Genomic DNA, 17,151 nt, shown 5'->3' on the forward strand with positions numbered 1-17,151 from the left:
CAAGCCAATTTACCTCATTTTTTAATTTTATATGAGATCAAACAATTTATTTGATTCAGGTATTTTCACAAAGATCGTATTCAATCTAACAGTCTGATGATTGAAAAAGTAATTCTGCTTGAAAACTTCAGATATTCACAAATGAGTTCTCAACAATAGCCCAATATTTAACTAGTCATCGCATTGTCATCGAGAAATAATTATATTTTATTCTGCCCCCCTGACGCATGAGACATTAGGATATTAAAAGAATAGGGTGGTTTCCTTCATCAAAGAAAAGGATAGGCATTTATTGCGATTCGTTACCCACCATTAGTGTATTCATAAATTACAAATTATTTTGTTTTAGAAATACCGGGTTAGACGAATGGCAATGGTCCATTTTTATCCTCATTTGAAAAGGGCCAGATTAGCGCCCATGCGATGCCACTCCACGTGACGTCACAGAGACCTAGTTTCTATACGAGTAGATAGGAGTTATACATCGTCTGAGGTTACCAATGCATGCATGAGGCGCAGAGCTCAGGGAAACATGTCTTAACAATCACATTAAAACTGGCTAAGGTCGGAAAGTTATCTTCGTTACAGAAGGTATTAATAATTCTTATTTAAGCCAAGCGCTACGAGCCAGCAGGGTACTAGGCTACCCGCTAGCAGCCTGCGTCGTATCAGCGCTAAGCCTCGCCTCAAGGTCACCTCGCAGGGCGGCAACGGGAACCAGAAATACGTCACGCGGAGAGATTACCCGGCGTTCATACTTACGCGTCGCGTTTTTGCGCGCTTGAAAATTTTCACTTTTTTTAATCGCGAAAAATAGTTATTGTCATTTAAAAATCTAACAGCGTGCAATACGCACTCCAGGAGTAATAATCATTCGATTTAGGCGATAAAAAAATAATAGGAAACCACTCTAGTATTCACAAGAAGTTCCGAAATGGCCGAAATTTTACTTCGATTATACCTTGAGATTTTTAATAACAACTATATTAGAGGAAAGAGGAGAAAAATCTTGAACCATGGGGAGAAAAGTGTAAAGGATGCAAAACACGCGGACATAGGAGAAACCTGTCGCTTCCTGATATGGGCCAGTCCTTACAAGCGATTCCTTGAAACAGGATGGGGACAGATAGCCGGGATAAATGGAGGTGTTGATATCCACTTCTCCACTTGAAGCCGGGAAGGGAGGAACGAGAAAATAAATGTAAAAAATACCTTTGAGCCGGAAAAAGAGGAACAGTGGTTAAACGTCCGAGAGGAAAAAAAGATGCTGGATAGGGTAGTTGGCTAGAGGGGTGGGGGGCCCGAAGGGGTATTTCCCAGGGGTTGATTCAAAGAAAATAATTGGGATGGGCGAAGGTTGGAGAGAGCGATAACTTCTGTATATCCCTCCTGTAACTCCCTGGACCGACCAACGACTCCCTTTCCACCACCACCCCCCTATACCCTTCCCCCATCAAGAAACCGTCCCAACCCATTCCCCCAGAAAAACTCCCGGCCCACCCCACCCCACCCTTCCGCTCCCCTTCCCATCCCACTTCAAAATATCCCGAACGGGAAAAGGGACGTAACAGGTGTCGAGAGTCGTGTGGCTGGGATCGTAAAAAAAACGAAGGGGAGGAGGGGATATAAAAAAAGGAAAAACGGGAGACAGCGTCGGATGGCGCTTTGGAGGGGAGGTGGAAGAAGCGGAGGGGAGGGAGCGAGAGATAGAGAAGCAAAGAGAGAGGTTGCCGCGGGCGAGTTGTCGAGGAACGCCATAAGCTCTTGCCCCGTTTACACAACGATCGTCGCGACGTTGATCCTTACGATCGTAACCTCAAAACGTCGTGTAAACGCGCAGAGTTACCATCGTAGGCCTTAGTACCTAACACTGCCGAACTTACGATGGTTAGCGCTAGTGTGCCAAGAAAAAAGAGTTAGGAAATGAAGATCGATGCATATACGATTCTTTCGCGCCGTTGCAATCTTTATTCAATAACTGATATTTCATAAATAACTCTAATATATCAAAGATATATGGCATCGATTGAAGACATTATTCAGCAGGTAATGGAAGGAAGTTAGGGGAAAGTTTTTTCTGATGTTCTATTTACCAAATGATATCGGATATTCTGTACTATAACAGTTTTATGCATTTCTTTATTTACAGGTTAACCCATAACCATGTATCCTTACATTATACTTCACAGATGATGGAAAATAACAAACATGCACAAAATGTTAACCAATTAAATCATTGTATACAGGACTTCACAATAAAATTCGCCAGAAATAACAATAACATTAAATGAGGACATGGAAATATCAATACTTGTGCCGAATCAAGCCGAAATCCAAGCCTTTTCTAGTTAAATTATAACAGCAATATGTACTGTCTTTAATGCGTGAATATTCTTGAATGTTTTGACATATTCTCTCGAAGAATCTAGTTTCTTAAAGACTTCACGGACTGTTGTGACTAGTTTTAGTTTAATCTCATCATAGCTGGGAGTTGAAGACATAATTTGCTCTATGGTAATTAAAAACAAGCAGGTGAGGATTTATATAGCTATGACGGGATCCATTAAAAGTTACTAATAAAGGAGATAGGAACAATCTAAATATTAATTGATAATTTTGTAGAGGAATATGCCTTTATTGGAGGATCCTTGGTCGAGCAAGAGTTTTCAAATTAACTAGGGAAAGAATATATGAAGTGTTGTAATCAGACAAAGAGATTAATAAATCGCAATTATTTAATTTGAAAAATTTATTTTGGACACGTTCAATCCGGATTGAGTCGATATTATAATAAAGTGACCAGTTAGCAAAATATTCCAATTTGGAACGTAGCAAGGAGACATATCTACTGTCTTTACCGCATGAATATTGCTAAACTTTGGATAGATTCCCATAAAGAAACCTACATTCTTTAAGGTTTTACCGATAGTTCGGTCTAGCTTCAGTTTTAGCACATGAAAACATTCATATTCTTTTGCTTCTTAATTTCCAGGATTTCAATTTTCTCACGCAGTGTCGTCGTCAGTTGTTATCTGACACAATTCCACAACGAGGACAGCACTGAGTTACGATGGTAACTTTTAGACGTGTAAACGTGCAGTAGTCGCGATCAACGTCGGCACGATCGTGGTGTAAACGGGGCATCTATGAAGAACGCTGTCCGCATGTCGTTCGTCGGATGTTTCGGAGCGCGCTGACTCGGACTTTCCCCGCGTACACTACGAGTGTGCGCTCGACGCCGACGCGGGCATGGTGTTACGGGCTCCTCCGCGGGAAAAAGGATTTAACGCCGAGAGGGGGGCGGATTGTTCAGCGAGAGAGTGGGGCGGGGGCTTGTCGCCGGTTAGGCCATGTGCATTAGGGTGGGCCAAAAAAGGTTTTTTTTTCCTGATCAAATTTGCCCTATGCGGGAAAGTTGCAAAATGATATAAGGATCTCGCACAGAAATTTATTTTCAAATCGGATAATATTAACCACTGCCGCCCGAGCTCTTAAGTTTAAAATTTTGCGAAAAATCAGGCTGATTTCAGAATCAAACGGCTATAAAGACGAATTTTATGAAAATATGGGATAATGGATAATATCAAAGAGTGGATACATGTTTATAGTTTATGAAAATGAAATTTGAAGTTTTTTTGACAAAATCTATGGTTAAAAAAATGTCTATGAATTTACAACAAAATTAGAGTATAGACCATTTCTTATCAAATAAGTCACTATATGGTAGTAAATAATCCCACAAAAAGTAATAATAAGGTAAATTATTTTAAATTAACGTCAATCATAATGACGAAAAACGTACCTGTGGAGCTATTTTCAACAAGAAATTCAGCCAAGGCTGAGAAAAAAAACAGAACCTGATCACAAAGCATTTCAGTAAGTAGCTCTCTGTTACTTTCGTAAAGAAACTACCCAGAAATCACCACGAGGAGGAGACTACCATCGAGTTCCACCCGTGTCCCCCAACCAACCTGCCATAGGATTATGGGAGGATTGACGCAATGGTTAGAATAGATGGAAAGCGTACCAGGTGTGGAGTGGAGTGCGTGATATTTGTTGCACCTGAAAATTTCACGGGTAATGATTTTCCCACTTATGAAGAGATAGTGAAAATGTTTTTGTACTCTCGGTACATTGAAGAAGAAAGTTAAAATACCATTATTTCTCTACCGGGAATCGCGGAGACAGTGGCTTATGCCATTGAAGGCATTGATCCTCTATCCCTGTTGTTGGATATAGCAAATTGACGAATTTTCAATATCATGGAAATAATCGCAATATTCTTCGATCTGTCAACAAGAATGCTTTCATTGATCTTAAGCAAGACTTTCTTCGTCACGCACGTCAGCTTTTTGATGTTGCGGCATGTAAATTGCTTTAGTGAGACTTATTCTGTTTGTGATATTCTTTCGAAAATGCCTAGTTTAGAATGGGAATTCCCTAAGGACAGAGAAGTGGCAGGAAAATGAAGATAGGCGCCATCGATGTGCAGGAGACCAAAAATAGGAAGACGAGGCTTAGCAGGAATGAAAAAAGGAACACCCGAATGTTCCACCCTATTTTGTCATAACACTTCTGTTCGGAAGACTCAAGTGATGAAATGACATTAAACGGAGAGTTATGTATTGCAAGTGAAGGAGAGATTTGCATCATCCTGTGAATAATTCTGCATGTCAAACCATACCTCTGCAGCACTTGCATCTGCGCATCTAATAGATATCGGGTTGGTTACCCAAGGAGTCGATGTGCTATTTGTTGACAAGAACATGGTTAGAAGGGAAAGAGAAAGATTGCGCACGTCTCTTTTGAGGAACGTGGGAACTGTTTAACTGCAAGCGCTTTACTTCGACGAGAGGAAAGACTTTGATTGACTATGAACGAAAGCAAAGTGAAAAACAATAGGTGAGGAGCATGTAACTCTAGTTCAAGAGCCCGGTTCACGATACTTATGGCATGTCACCCCATGTGTCAGCAAAGCTATTGGCCTCTAAAGTCCGCTTTACACGGTACACGAAACTGCGCAATCAGAAGTGCGAAGGCTCAATCGAAATTGCGTCGTGTAAAGCGGTGAATTGCTAGAACACATGCGAGAATGCGTGGATGCGAGACGGCAAAATAGCCCCTGTTATAATTTCTTTCATGCATTCGCGCAATTCCACGCCATTTTAGAAATTAATTCAGCTCTAACCTGCGCAATTCCGTGCCCCGTGTAAAACGGCCTTAAGATTCCATCACGAATTTTCCAGGGGAGGAAATGATCATAATCGATGGACTCCAAGCAATCGTGTGCGATGGAACTGAGGTTAACACCGGAAGCCATGCCGGAGTAATCAGGAGAATGGAAATAACCCTAAGAAGACCTTTGCATTGGTTTGTTTGCCTGCTTCATTTCAATGAACTATCGTTCAGCACCGTCAAAAGAACTGATGACCCTGGCAAAATTTGTAATCGAAGTTTACGCTCCAATGCGGTTTTCAATAAAATTGAGACAATATTGAACAGAAGGCCCGAAGTATATTATGAACATGGTTATTCTAATGAAATATAGAGACATCAAATTACGCCGCTACTCTATGATTCAGGGAAATGTAATTTTGCTCACCCAGAGAATATTCCGCTTGCAATGTTAGCCGATGAACGCAGACAAATTCGCGCAATGGCCATCAAAAAATACATTGAAATCGAGAGAAACTCAGCAGGAGGAATTGAGGAAATTCGAATTTTCCAAAGCTAACCTTGTACGGAGTGAAGAGTTTTCGGGATGGCCACCGGGACAGGAACTCCATATCTGCCGACGTGTCGATGTCCGACTCGGTCATCGTCCTCAAGGCTGTGAATGAACTCTTCACTCAGTCCATTCACCGGGAAAGCACAAAATCCTTCTAAACTTCGACGCTCGAAGTTATATTGACTTGGTTGACTGGGAACCAATTGAGGTAACTCGACCACCAATAGTAGCTGGGATGACAAACAAAAACTTGGAAGACCTTGTTACGGAAAGATCTGTATTAGAGGTACCTTTTCCCTTCCATACACAAGCAGTTGAAAGGATGGTCCAAATGATAATGTTAGCATCAAAATCCGTGTGCAGTATAGAACGCAGGTATGGATGGGCATTATCATGCATAAGAGACGGAGAAATTCAGCCAAAATTTGAAAAAAGTCACAAAATAATTTTGTCAGAGTAATTGAAGTGCTTTCACAATCGTGTCCTTCGGAAGGTTGGCTGGGGGGGGACACGGGTGGAACTCGATGGTGGTCTCTTCCTCGTGGTGAGTTCTGGGTAGTTTCTTTACGAAACTAACAGAGAGCTACTTACTGAAATGCTTGGTGTCCAGGTTCTGTTCTTTCTCAGCCTTGGCTGAATTTCTAGTTGAAAATAGCTCCACAGGTACGTTATTCATCATTATGATTGACGTTAATTTCAAATAATTTACCTTATTATTACTTTTTGTGGGATTATTTACTACCATATGGTGACTTATTTGATAATAAATGAAATTCAATCGAAATAAATATTATTTTACGTGCAATTTAGCCCCCAAATGGAATTTTAGAAATGTAGGCAAAATGAGTTGGGTTGTGCGGGTGGTCTATACTCTAATTTTGTTGTAAATTCATAGACATTTTTTTAACCATAGATTTTGTCAAAAAAACTTCAAATGTCATTTTCATAAACTATAAACATGTATCCACTCTTTGATATTATCCATTATCCCATATTTTCATAAAATTCGTCTTCACAGCCGTATGATTCTGAAATCAGCCTGATTTTTCGCAAAATTTTAAACTTAAGAGCTCGGGCGGCAGTGGTTAATATTATCCGATTTGAAAATAAATTTCTGTGCGAGATCCTTATATCATTTCGCAACTTTCCCGCATAGGTCAAATTTGATCAGGAAAAAAAACTTTTTTCGGCCCAACCCTAATGTGCATCCTCCTCCTCTTCCAGAGGGCGGGAGAGAGGATGTTCGGAACAATACACGCGCTCAAGTGATCCTGGGGGGTGTTTCAGAGTCTCATAGGATTGGTGGCGTCGGAAACGGATTCATTCCGAGTCGATCGGTAACCTATTCTACGCTCGTCTTCCGTGCGTTTCACACATACTATCGGAAAGCGTTCCGCTTTTGGTATGACGTCAACAGTCATCCTAAACGGGAAACGAGAAAACGTCACAATTTTCAAGTGACAAATGACCAGCGAAAATAACCTCCCGCAAGATTTGATACTTGACAAGGGAGGCGAAAGGTATATACGTGCATATATAAGTGCTAATTGATGCATTGTCACACAATTGACGTTGTTGCCGGGAAAAATTATTTTAGAATTGTTCGTCAGTAGTTTTTTTAACGTAATGCCATGTCCTTTTGAGCAAATTACGGGAATGAAGGAAAATTTTTAACGAGTTAGTTCTTTCATTTTCGTGAGAGCATAGTTGATTGTTCTTAAGAACTAAACTACAGGTAGTCGCGAAATCCATAATTCTTTCCAACAACATGTATTTTACTTACTCTATTTTTTAACCAAATTGTCAGATTTTCATTCAGAATCTGAATTAAATATGAATATTGATCATCATAAATGATGTTATGGCCTTCTTGATATGCCGTAAACGTCTTACAAATTTTCCGTGCAAGTGGAGGTACGCTGGACGGAAATACAGCGATGAAAATAGGTTGAATAGTGTCCATTATTAGTAATGGCTTGAGTTATGTACGTTAAAAAAAAGCAAAATAATTTGGTTTGTTGGTTAACTGTTTTGCACGTTCTCGGTTATTTTTATAACACCATCTTATTTGGTACGAAAATGACAAACAGTTGCTATCAATGCACGTTTAAAGATATCTTCTAAATTATATTTCAGTGTGCGATAATTCAACAAGGAAAAAATTATTCGCTGCAATAGGGAATCGACCTCATGATCTCTGCCTCACTGCATCCTACCTTATCCCACTGCGCCACCTTGCTATTGGGTCGAAATTTGTGGCGTATTAAAAACAAGATGGTATGAGGGAGCTTCCGTATAGTTGTTACCGCGGCTATTCTCGTTATGCTTGGACTAATATTTCATATTAAAATGAATATTTAGAATGTACACCATGGAATCAACTGAATTAGGTACATAACCACGTCTAATTTCGATGTAACTACGATGCCAAGTCACACAGACAATCATTTCAAACTAGACAAATTGTTATACTTCCTAACCCACGGACACGTATATTCAATGCATATGCTACCTGCATATTGGTAAGTCATTACGCCATGCATTCCAACTTGTTTCCCTTTCTTTTTGCCAAATTACTCGTCCAAATAACAATGCAAACGACCTTGCACCGTCAGTGATACAGTCTGCTCATTTATCGTCTAATTTACACGAGAATTAAAGTCGCTTACACCTATATCACTCTATCAGAATATCCACATATATCAGAACTCATGAAATAAAGTGGTAAGATTTTATTATAGATACTATGTTATAATACTTCATAAAAAACAATATTATAACATATCTCCACTCGCCACCGGAATGAATTTCCGGCACCTCTAGCCCACTCGACTTCTATCCGATCGGAAAGCCGGCCTTGAGTCGATAGGAGGCCAGTCTGAAACGCACGGATTGCCTGGCCGATAGTAAGTGACGTAGAATCCGCGTCAAGTCTCCCGATCCGCTCGGAAAGGGAGACTCTGAAACACCCTGCTGGAATGCCATTCCGGAGTGGGAGGGAGGGGGCGTAGTCCGTAACGCGCGGCCGTAATGCGCGGCGTGTACTTTGTCTCGGACGCCATGTCCACGGTTTAACCGAATCAGGGCGCATCTGAAGAAGACACCGTGGTGGACAAGCCAAAAAATTGTATAAAAGAACGAGGAGAGTCGACCGCGACTGAAGTTCGCAACGGCGCGGAGAGAGGGCGACATGTTTTACTAGCAGCGAGTATTTAGAAATAAGTAGAACCGCAAGGAATAGTCGAAATATTTAATAACCCCAAAAAATTAAGATTCTAATTAAAAAGCAGAAAAGATTCATGATATATTACTAGCAACCAGTATTTAGAAAGAAGTTGAACCGCAAGAAACAGTCGAAACGAATTTCCTCAAAAAAATTAAGAGCCAAGCCAAGAGGAGATTTCTTTAATACTGGTGGTCGAAGCTCCCAGCCAATCAGCTGTCTTCTTCGGCTTTCGGGAGTTGCGGTGGTTTATATACTATACTTGCATTTTCGTTGAAGTTTCAATCCGGGCATTGCGGGGGTTAATTGGGAAAAGGGATATGGCAAGGGATTAGGGCACATTTAGGGGTTCTGTGAGTAAAGGAATTAGGAATAGCATAGTCCCATAAGTTGCATAATAATTTGTTATTTGTTTTTGCAAAAGAATGTTGAAATTTCGTAAGAGCAGATTTTAAGAATATTAAAATTGGAGATAAATTAAGATCATTGCGGATTTGCCTATTGCTTATAAACCATGGAGCGCCTATAATTTTACGAATTATTTTATTTTCGCACGTTTGGATTTTCTTCAAGTGCGTAGCACTTGCGTGAAGCCACACTGGTGAGGCGTAGGAAAGCAGAGGTTTTATGGTGGAATTGTAAAGAAGCAATTTTGTTTTTAATGCTAGAGGGGAATTTGCCTTCAATAGCGGGAATAGAGCTGCATGAACTCCGGTTGATTTATCCGTTTGGGATTTAATGTGGCTAGCCTACGTCAGTCTTTTGTCTAGAAGAACGCCTAAGTATTTTGTTGTTTGGCTCTTTGGGATTCGTTCGTTTCCGTAGAATAGTTGATGGCCTTCGCCGGCTTTCGGTCTTCTTGAAAAAACGACGTGTGTACATTTTCCAGCATTCACGCTCAGCTTCCAGTCTTCAGCCCAATCTTCATACGCGTCTAGATGTTCTTGGATGGTATCAGCAGTCCGGTGCGGATCTGAACCTTGAGCCAGGATGGTTGTATCGTCTGCGTATTGATAAAGGTGGGTTTGCGGATGGGTTGGGGTATCGTTGACAAAAAGGTTAAATAAGGTAGGGGAAAGGATTGCTCCTTGCGGAACGCCGGAGGAAATGGGATGGAATCGGGAGGGTGAGGAGTTAATTTGGACGAAAAAGGTTCTATCTGAGGAAAAGGATTGGATCAGTTTAATGAGGTATAAGAGAATTTCAAGGGAGGAAAGCTTATAGATTAGGCCCAAGGTCCAGACCCGGTCGAAAGTGGCTTCTAAGTCCAGGAAGACGGCATGCGAGATCAGCTTGCTGTTGAATCCAGATGTAATATTCTCGACCAATCGGAGCATCTGATGCGTTGTTGCGGAGTGTTGTCGAAAGCCAGTCTGCTCGGGCCGGATAATTTTATTTTCCTCGAGGAACGTACGGAGCCGAAAAATGAATGACAGATTCAAAGAGCTTTGATAATGTATTAAGTAAACTAATCGGGCGGTAAAATTTGGGATCGGACGGCGGTTTGTTCGGTTCTGGGAGCATAATTACCAAAGCTAGCTTCCACGCAGTCGGAAAATAGGAAATATGAAAGAGTGAATTGAAAAATCGGCTTAAAATCGTAACCATTTGATTGGGGAGATTTCTGAGTAGACGATTATTAATCCCATCAGGGCCGGGCGCAGATTTTCTCTTCAGATTCTTGATGATGGTTGCAATTTCGGCCGGAGTGGTGTATTCAGGCGCAGAAATTGGGGAGTACTGAAGACTCATCCATGTGGTTGAGCAGTCATCTTCCAGCGATGATGGCAGGTCATTGCAAAAGCGGCATTCTAACATTTATGCAAATAAATTTGCTTTTTCAGCGTCCGTGACTAGTCGGCCTGCTGCAGATGAAAGAGCGGGAATCGGTCGACGAGGTTTTTTCAAGGCTTTTGCGACGCAAATTCTTTATTCAATTTGGTTTTAACGATGCACACAGTAAAAAGAAACTCGCGCGCGTAAGCACAAGGTAAATTCACGAAATTCGCGGCGACTGTCAGCAGGGCACAGTAGCGGCAGCTTCCGTAACGGGAGATGTCGAGATCGAAACGTCAAAAAAATTAAGATTCAAATTAAAGGCAGAATATATTCATTCTATTTTACTAGCAGCGAGTGTTAAAAAAGAAACTGAACTGCACGAATGAGTCTAAATGCATCATTCCCCCAAGAAAAATTAAGATTCAAATTAAAGACCGAATATATTCAAGTTGACATCTTCACATAAAGATCATGTTTTTAATTTGTTCCGCGGGCCCAAGATGCTAACAGGTGACTTTTGAATTCAAAAAAGAATTTATAAGAACATTGCGTTATTATTTCGAGGACAATTCATAAGTAACAACAAATAAACTATTTCCGATACAGCATGCTTCATTTAATTCTGTTCGTCTATTCAAGAAAATAATATCCAGAAATTGGTATACTATCTTCATCAAAAGCAACACAATAATCGTCATATTTTTTGCTTGACGTAAGGACGTAGACTATTAATATTCTTGACTTCTACTTACAATTCATTTACCAATTGTAATGTCGGTATTGATAAAGAATACCTTATTAGATTGAAATTTAGTATATAATGTATTCACAGTGAATAATAAATTGAAAAAATTACAATCAAAGTTTTTAATAGGAGTAATTAATGCGAAAAAACAGCATATTATTATGGAATATTAGTTTAGATGTGAGGTTCTGTGCCGGGGAATATAAATCCGGGTTGAAATTGTATAATTAAGTTATTCCCGCGTGAATCTGTCGGCAACGTAAGGAGTATTACCAGTGTACACAATTTTAAACGATGGACAACCGAGGTGGTGTAGGCGACGTTGTTTATATTTCAGCCAGCTTAAGCGTACGCATGACCTTGTAATCCGATCCTATTTTTACATGATGTTACTCTTAAGCGCGCACAAATCTGTGAAGAGAAAGTCAGTCACGAAGGAACCTTGTAACACGACCGCCTTGACGACTCCCAGCGGCTACGAGAAGGGACTCGTAAATTTTTTTCTGCCCGATCCGCAAAAATCTCCGCGCACGGAAACATTTTTTTCTCCGTGGGCACGCGCCACACCGACAAAGCGGGCGCCGAACACCCTCCGGTTACAGCACTTCGGGGAGAATCCGGCTGAAGAGGGAGGAGGAGGCCAAGAATGGGAAAGAGGGCGGAAAAAAGGCAAAAATAAAACGACGTAAAGGAGCGATCTAGCGGGGAGGAAGACAAGGGCTAGGTTTAAGTGGCACAAGTGCCTTTCCCCCATTCTGTGGAGTGGCGAAGACAACAGGAAAAGAGGAGGAGGAGAGGAAGAATGAAGAAGAAGATGGGGGAACGAGAGGGGATATCCAATCCTCGACTCTGCCCATTGCGGGATGCAGCCCCCAAAGGCGGCACGGAGCCAAAAAGGAGTTTGTTAAGGGAGGGGGGGGGGGGGGGCAGGGGTGACCCTTGTCAAAGGGAAGCACGAGTGATGTTCTCCAAAGGTCGACTCATCATAGCCCCCCTTCACCCTCTTGCCGCCACTATGCCTACGTGCATTCGCTGCGATGTCCCCGCCGATATTCACAGAGGACTCTGACGCTTTCGTTCGAGACGGGAGGCATGCTCTCAGATGACAGTTGCCATCATGCATTATTTTCGTGACCCTAGTAACTTGAAACGAGTGCGCGGGCCGGATGAAAAACCTTAGCGGGCCGGATCCGGCCCGCGGGCCGTAGTTTGGAGACCCCTGCTCTAGGTGGAGCTCACAAGTCAGTCAGAAGGTGCTTCGTCCCTCCTTTTTTAATTGTAAACGACCGGTGTCCCAAAACCCACCGTCAAACGCGTATTTAGGCGACGAAGTGTAGAATGTAGCTGTAGATATGTAACATTGAATAAAAAGTCTTTACCCAATTCAATTTTCGTAGGTTTCTTTCTGACTCGGAATTAATTTTTAATGTGGTTATTTTTATGTTTTACCAACATATGTAGGTTCTGTTTAATGGCAATTTTATGTAATGAACTGTTTTGTTATAACAGATTGAACGAGAGGTTGTATTATTTTCACAACGACATTTAATTTAAGTCTATTTTACGCTCAGTCATTCGCACAATTTGACGCATCATGATGACAGTTCCCATATTCAAGAGTTCAAGTAAGAGTTAGTCCAAAAATGGTGTGTTTCACCTAGCGAGGTAAACTCCTCTATGCTTGGCGGAGAGAACCTCAAGCCATGAACTACCAAACAGCACAAATACTTCCATTCAGCAAGGCTTTAATAAACTCCACTAATGCTCTATATAGGTCGGGTTGCGGGGAATCTATGTATCATGAAAGCTGAGAGATGCGTCAAAACAAAATATTTTTCGGTCTTAAAATAATCACGTTTTTCATCGGGACAGACTTTTTTCAGTCCCAAAAAAACTAAACTTGGGTTTAAACTACTGAGGGCTCTCGAAACTCCAGTTACTTGAAATTGACCTGTTTATAGCACATGGATATGAACTTCATTTTAGTTGTTTTGAGACAAGTAAAACCTAACTCTTCCAAATTTTGAAAAATTACGGCCGGCCTGCTGTACATCAACATTCCTCTGCCAAAGCCATCACGAGGTAATTTCCCCAAAAATAGGTTCGTAGCCATATTTTTATATCCGTTTATAAAATAAAAATCAAAGCAAAACAATTGTTGCATCATATAAATTAAAAGAAAATATTAATTCCAAATTTGACTATGCTTTAGTCGTTTTGCAGATCAGTTTCATTCAAGAAAATGCAATTACGACATTAACAGCACACAAGCTTCCACGCATCTACGTATCATCCACTAAACTTGGATTCGTAGAGAAGAGAATCATCTTTTAATGCAGAGGAGTCGGAATGCCGCGGCTTCCGGGAGAATTAACTGCGTTTTTTCATTTGTTAGTATATAAAGGCCGCAATTAAAGCTAAATTCCATCAATTTCACGAGAATGACGCAAATTTTGGCTCACGAAACTCCCAAAAGCATTATAATTCATAGCAAGAACAATGGATCGCCAACATTATGAAACATTAATTGGCTCTTTAATGTCGGAGTAATGGATTTCTTATATTTGAAAATAATAGTATTTGGCTTTCCAATGCTATTAGATGTTGCTATTGAAAACGATGCAGTTTTTAACAGGGTTTGCGAGAATAGATTGCTTTATTATTCATTCCAGATGAATATCTCTGTATTTACCATTCAGAATTTGACTGCAAATCACATTTACTCGCACACTTAGTCCCAACTAAAATAATATTGTAGAAGAGGGATATTTAGTGCACCTCTAGATGTGTTTTGACTCGCAGTGCATTTCAATTGGTTGAGAAAAGTCGCCACTCGCGTCGACGACGGACAAGTTATTCGAATATCTGGAGGAGCTATTATTACGTCTCTTAACCAAAATTAAATTTGAGATCAAGTAAGATTCATGTCCGTTCAATAGTATTCCTAACGAGAGTAAATGTCATGCAGTAAATACGAGGCGCGTTTTTTCAGTAGGTACCGCTTTAAAATATAAAATAAACTGTAACGAATTTAAAATTTTGTTTCTTTCATCGTCATCACGGCGCTGACCTCTTAGATGTTTCTAGAGACAAAAAAGATAAGTGGTAGTCACTTGGCAATTTTCTACGACGACGGTATTCAATGGCTTGTTGTTCCAAACGAAAAGTGCCTTCATAGTGACGAAAATCATGTGGAAACGTATTTAAAAGTGTGGGCTTTTATCTAAAACGCTTCAAAACGGTACTTGACATAAAATATGCGCCTCGTACTAAGAATTATTGGGTCGCTCTTTCCGCTGTTCTTTAATAAACTGCACGGGAAGGGGCAGCGTAAATGAAGCTTCTATGTAGGGAGCGGACAGGTGCCTCCTTTCATGAAGGGCCAACAGTTCGGATTTCGGGCGACCACCGCTCTCTCCTCTAAATCATGTCTTAATCGCTCCGATTCCCCACGCAGAAGCGTGCGTTGCTATTGTACTCTGCGACGACTAAACACACGAAACACGCCAGGTCACACACGAAACGCACGAAACACGCCCACGGCTGTAGTGTGTCTAGTCCGCATTCCCACAATTCGGGAGAGCATTTGTTTGGCGTTTGACGGCGCAGACGAGGAAGAGCGGCAATGTGAATTGAATGCAAGCGAGTGGGTGCGCGGAAGGAGACGACGCCGCATCCGACCGAGCGAGAATGTTACGGCTGCCACGGTTGCTCGCTGCACTCACACCCCGCGGTCAGCATCAAGGGTTCCCTTACTTCCGGTCGGCCATTGGAATCTCCTCATAAGGAAAATTCTTTGCCCAAACCTCAGAATAAATATACTCTAAACTCAAGCGGGACGCGCACGGTATATATTAGCTTTGCAAAATTTTCGAAGTTAATTAGTGGTTGTTAAAGATAAGGTGAAAGAGTACGCGTTATGCAAATTAATTCAATGATGAGTGCTTCATTTAAAATATTTTTCAGAATTCAAATATCAACGCAGTGATTATATTGTTTACAAATTTCAATCGAATCGGAATATGAATTTCAGTAGCCAATTTCAGCATTATTTGATTCTAAAATTCTTTGTTAGAACACCTGTTCTAACGGTAAATAATTCCATATTTCTGATACTATCCATTTAGGATGGGTACCTATGAATTACGGGAAGGAATTGATACAGTGTTATATCTTCTCTGTTGATCGACCGAAACTATCTCATTTTGCCGCATTCAGAACTACTAATGAATTTTTAAGTTAAAAAATGCCTTTCATGGATGGCATTTGAAATTCTCAAAATATAAAAATGTGTTGATTTCGCATTTCCATAAATATTTCCGTTAAATTAACGCAGCAAGGTCACTTTTAAGTATCATGGTGGCTGGGAATTTCCCCTTCTCGCCTGCCCTCGTCTACTCTACCTTAAAAGGGAAATATTTTGGATGTCATTGATAGCTTAAACCATTGTCATTTCTTTGCCAATTGCTCAACTTATCCGTGCCGTGAGAGCGTCAATGGGGATAAAGAATAAATTAAATTTGCGATTAATACCCTCAATGCCACTAAAATTACGGACATTCTTTTTCTTTATCAAAATGAATTGGTTCTCTTCCTTCCTAAAGAGTGTCTTCCAGTGTTTAACCTATTGGTCTCGCCGTCTAATCACAGAGCGATATCTCCCCACCCGAGTCTACAATAACACGGAGGATTCACCGTTTCTATCACTAAAAAAGACCATTCTCCAAATCCTTTCCAAAAAAATATTTGTAACCTCTTCTTGAGAGCTCTTGAGTTAGTAAACGTAGTGATTTGTTGACAGTGACCGTCAACCGAAGCTAAACATAAAATAGTCTTCATTAACGTATCCTCCTCAGTCCCGGGACATATCTACAATTATTTTAATCTGAATTTATGTTTTCTAGTTAATTAGATGATACCAAACAACATAAGCGATTTCTATGAAAGATTCTGTCATCCGTCAGGACGCACTGAACTAGATGCATTAAAACATTTCACTTGGCCAAGTGGTGAAAAAAACTCAAACGTGGATGCATTGTTTACAATACGCCAGGGCCGAGGAGGATATACTCATAAATGATGTATGCAATACTACTCACCCTTGCCGCTGCGTGAAGATTTCCTTCGCTGCAAGCGACTCCTGTTCACATCACCTGACCTGTTGACCCACACACACGGATCCTCGCCACTTCCACATTCAATACTCCTCTTGGTCTATATAAACGTTCCAAACCGCGAAGGCCCCCACAGGTACACGCGCGTGTTTCACCAGTCACTTCTCCACCCACCCTGGCCTGCCAGCCATACCCTGTCGTCTTCCCTCCCTCGCGAGGTCCTCCCACCGTGAAACTCAGCGGCAGACTGCGAAAATGCCCGTTCTGTGGAGAGATAGACAGGGAACTTGAATTTCGCTCACTGTCAAATGCGATGCTCTTTCTCCCGCACCACTAGCGCGATTGTTTACCACATGGAAAATACAATGGCACTCTTTGCATGATCATAATTGCGGCCATGAAAGTTGACAGAGGACGACAAACAAATCATTATATTGCGAGCCTAAAACAGAGGGACCACATAGGGAAGGTCCCAAACTATTCGGCAAAAGGTTGATTCATGCGTAAACGTGAATGAGACGAGCTTTGTAGATTTCCGTACTGCTTCATGCGCAGAGTGAAG

The 17,151-nt window shown here is 41.1% G+C and overlaps 1 protein-coding gene across 1 annotated transcript in view; it reads right to left on the minus strand.

Annotated features, from left to right (window-relative positions):
• Positions 1-16,856, minus strand: part of LOC124163375 (A disintegrin and metalloproteinase with thrombospondin motifs 20-like) — a 239,261-nt gene extending 222,405 nt beyond the window's left edge. The window contains exon 1 of the mRNA XM_046540250.1: positions 16,575-16,856. The gene's annotated coding sequence lies outside the window, so the exon portion shown is untranslated. The remainder of the gene's footprint in view (positions 1-16,574) is intronic.
• Between the last annotated feature and the right edge of the window lie 295 nt (positions 16,857-17,151).

Source organism: Ischnura elegans, chromosome 8 (assembly GCF_921293095.1).
Source record: "Ischnura elegans chromosome 8, ioIscEleg1.1, whole genome shotgun sequence".
NCBI classification, from domain to species: Eukaryota; Metazoa; Arthropoda; class Insecta; order Odonata; family Coenagrionidae; genus Ischnura; species Ischnura elegans.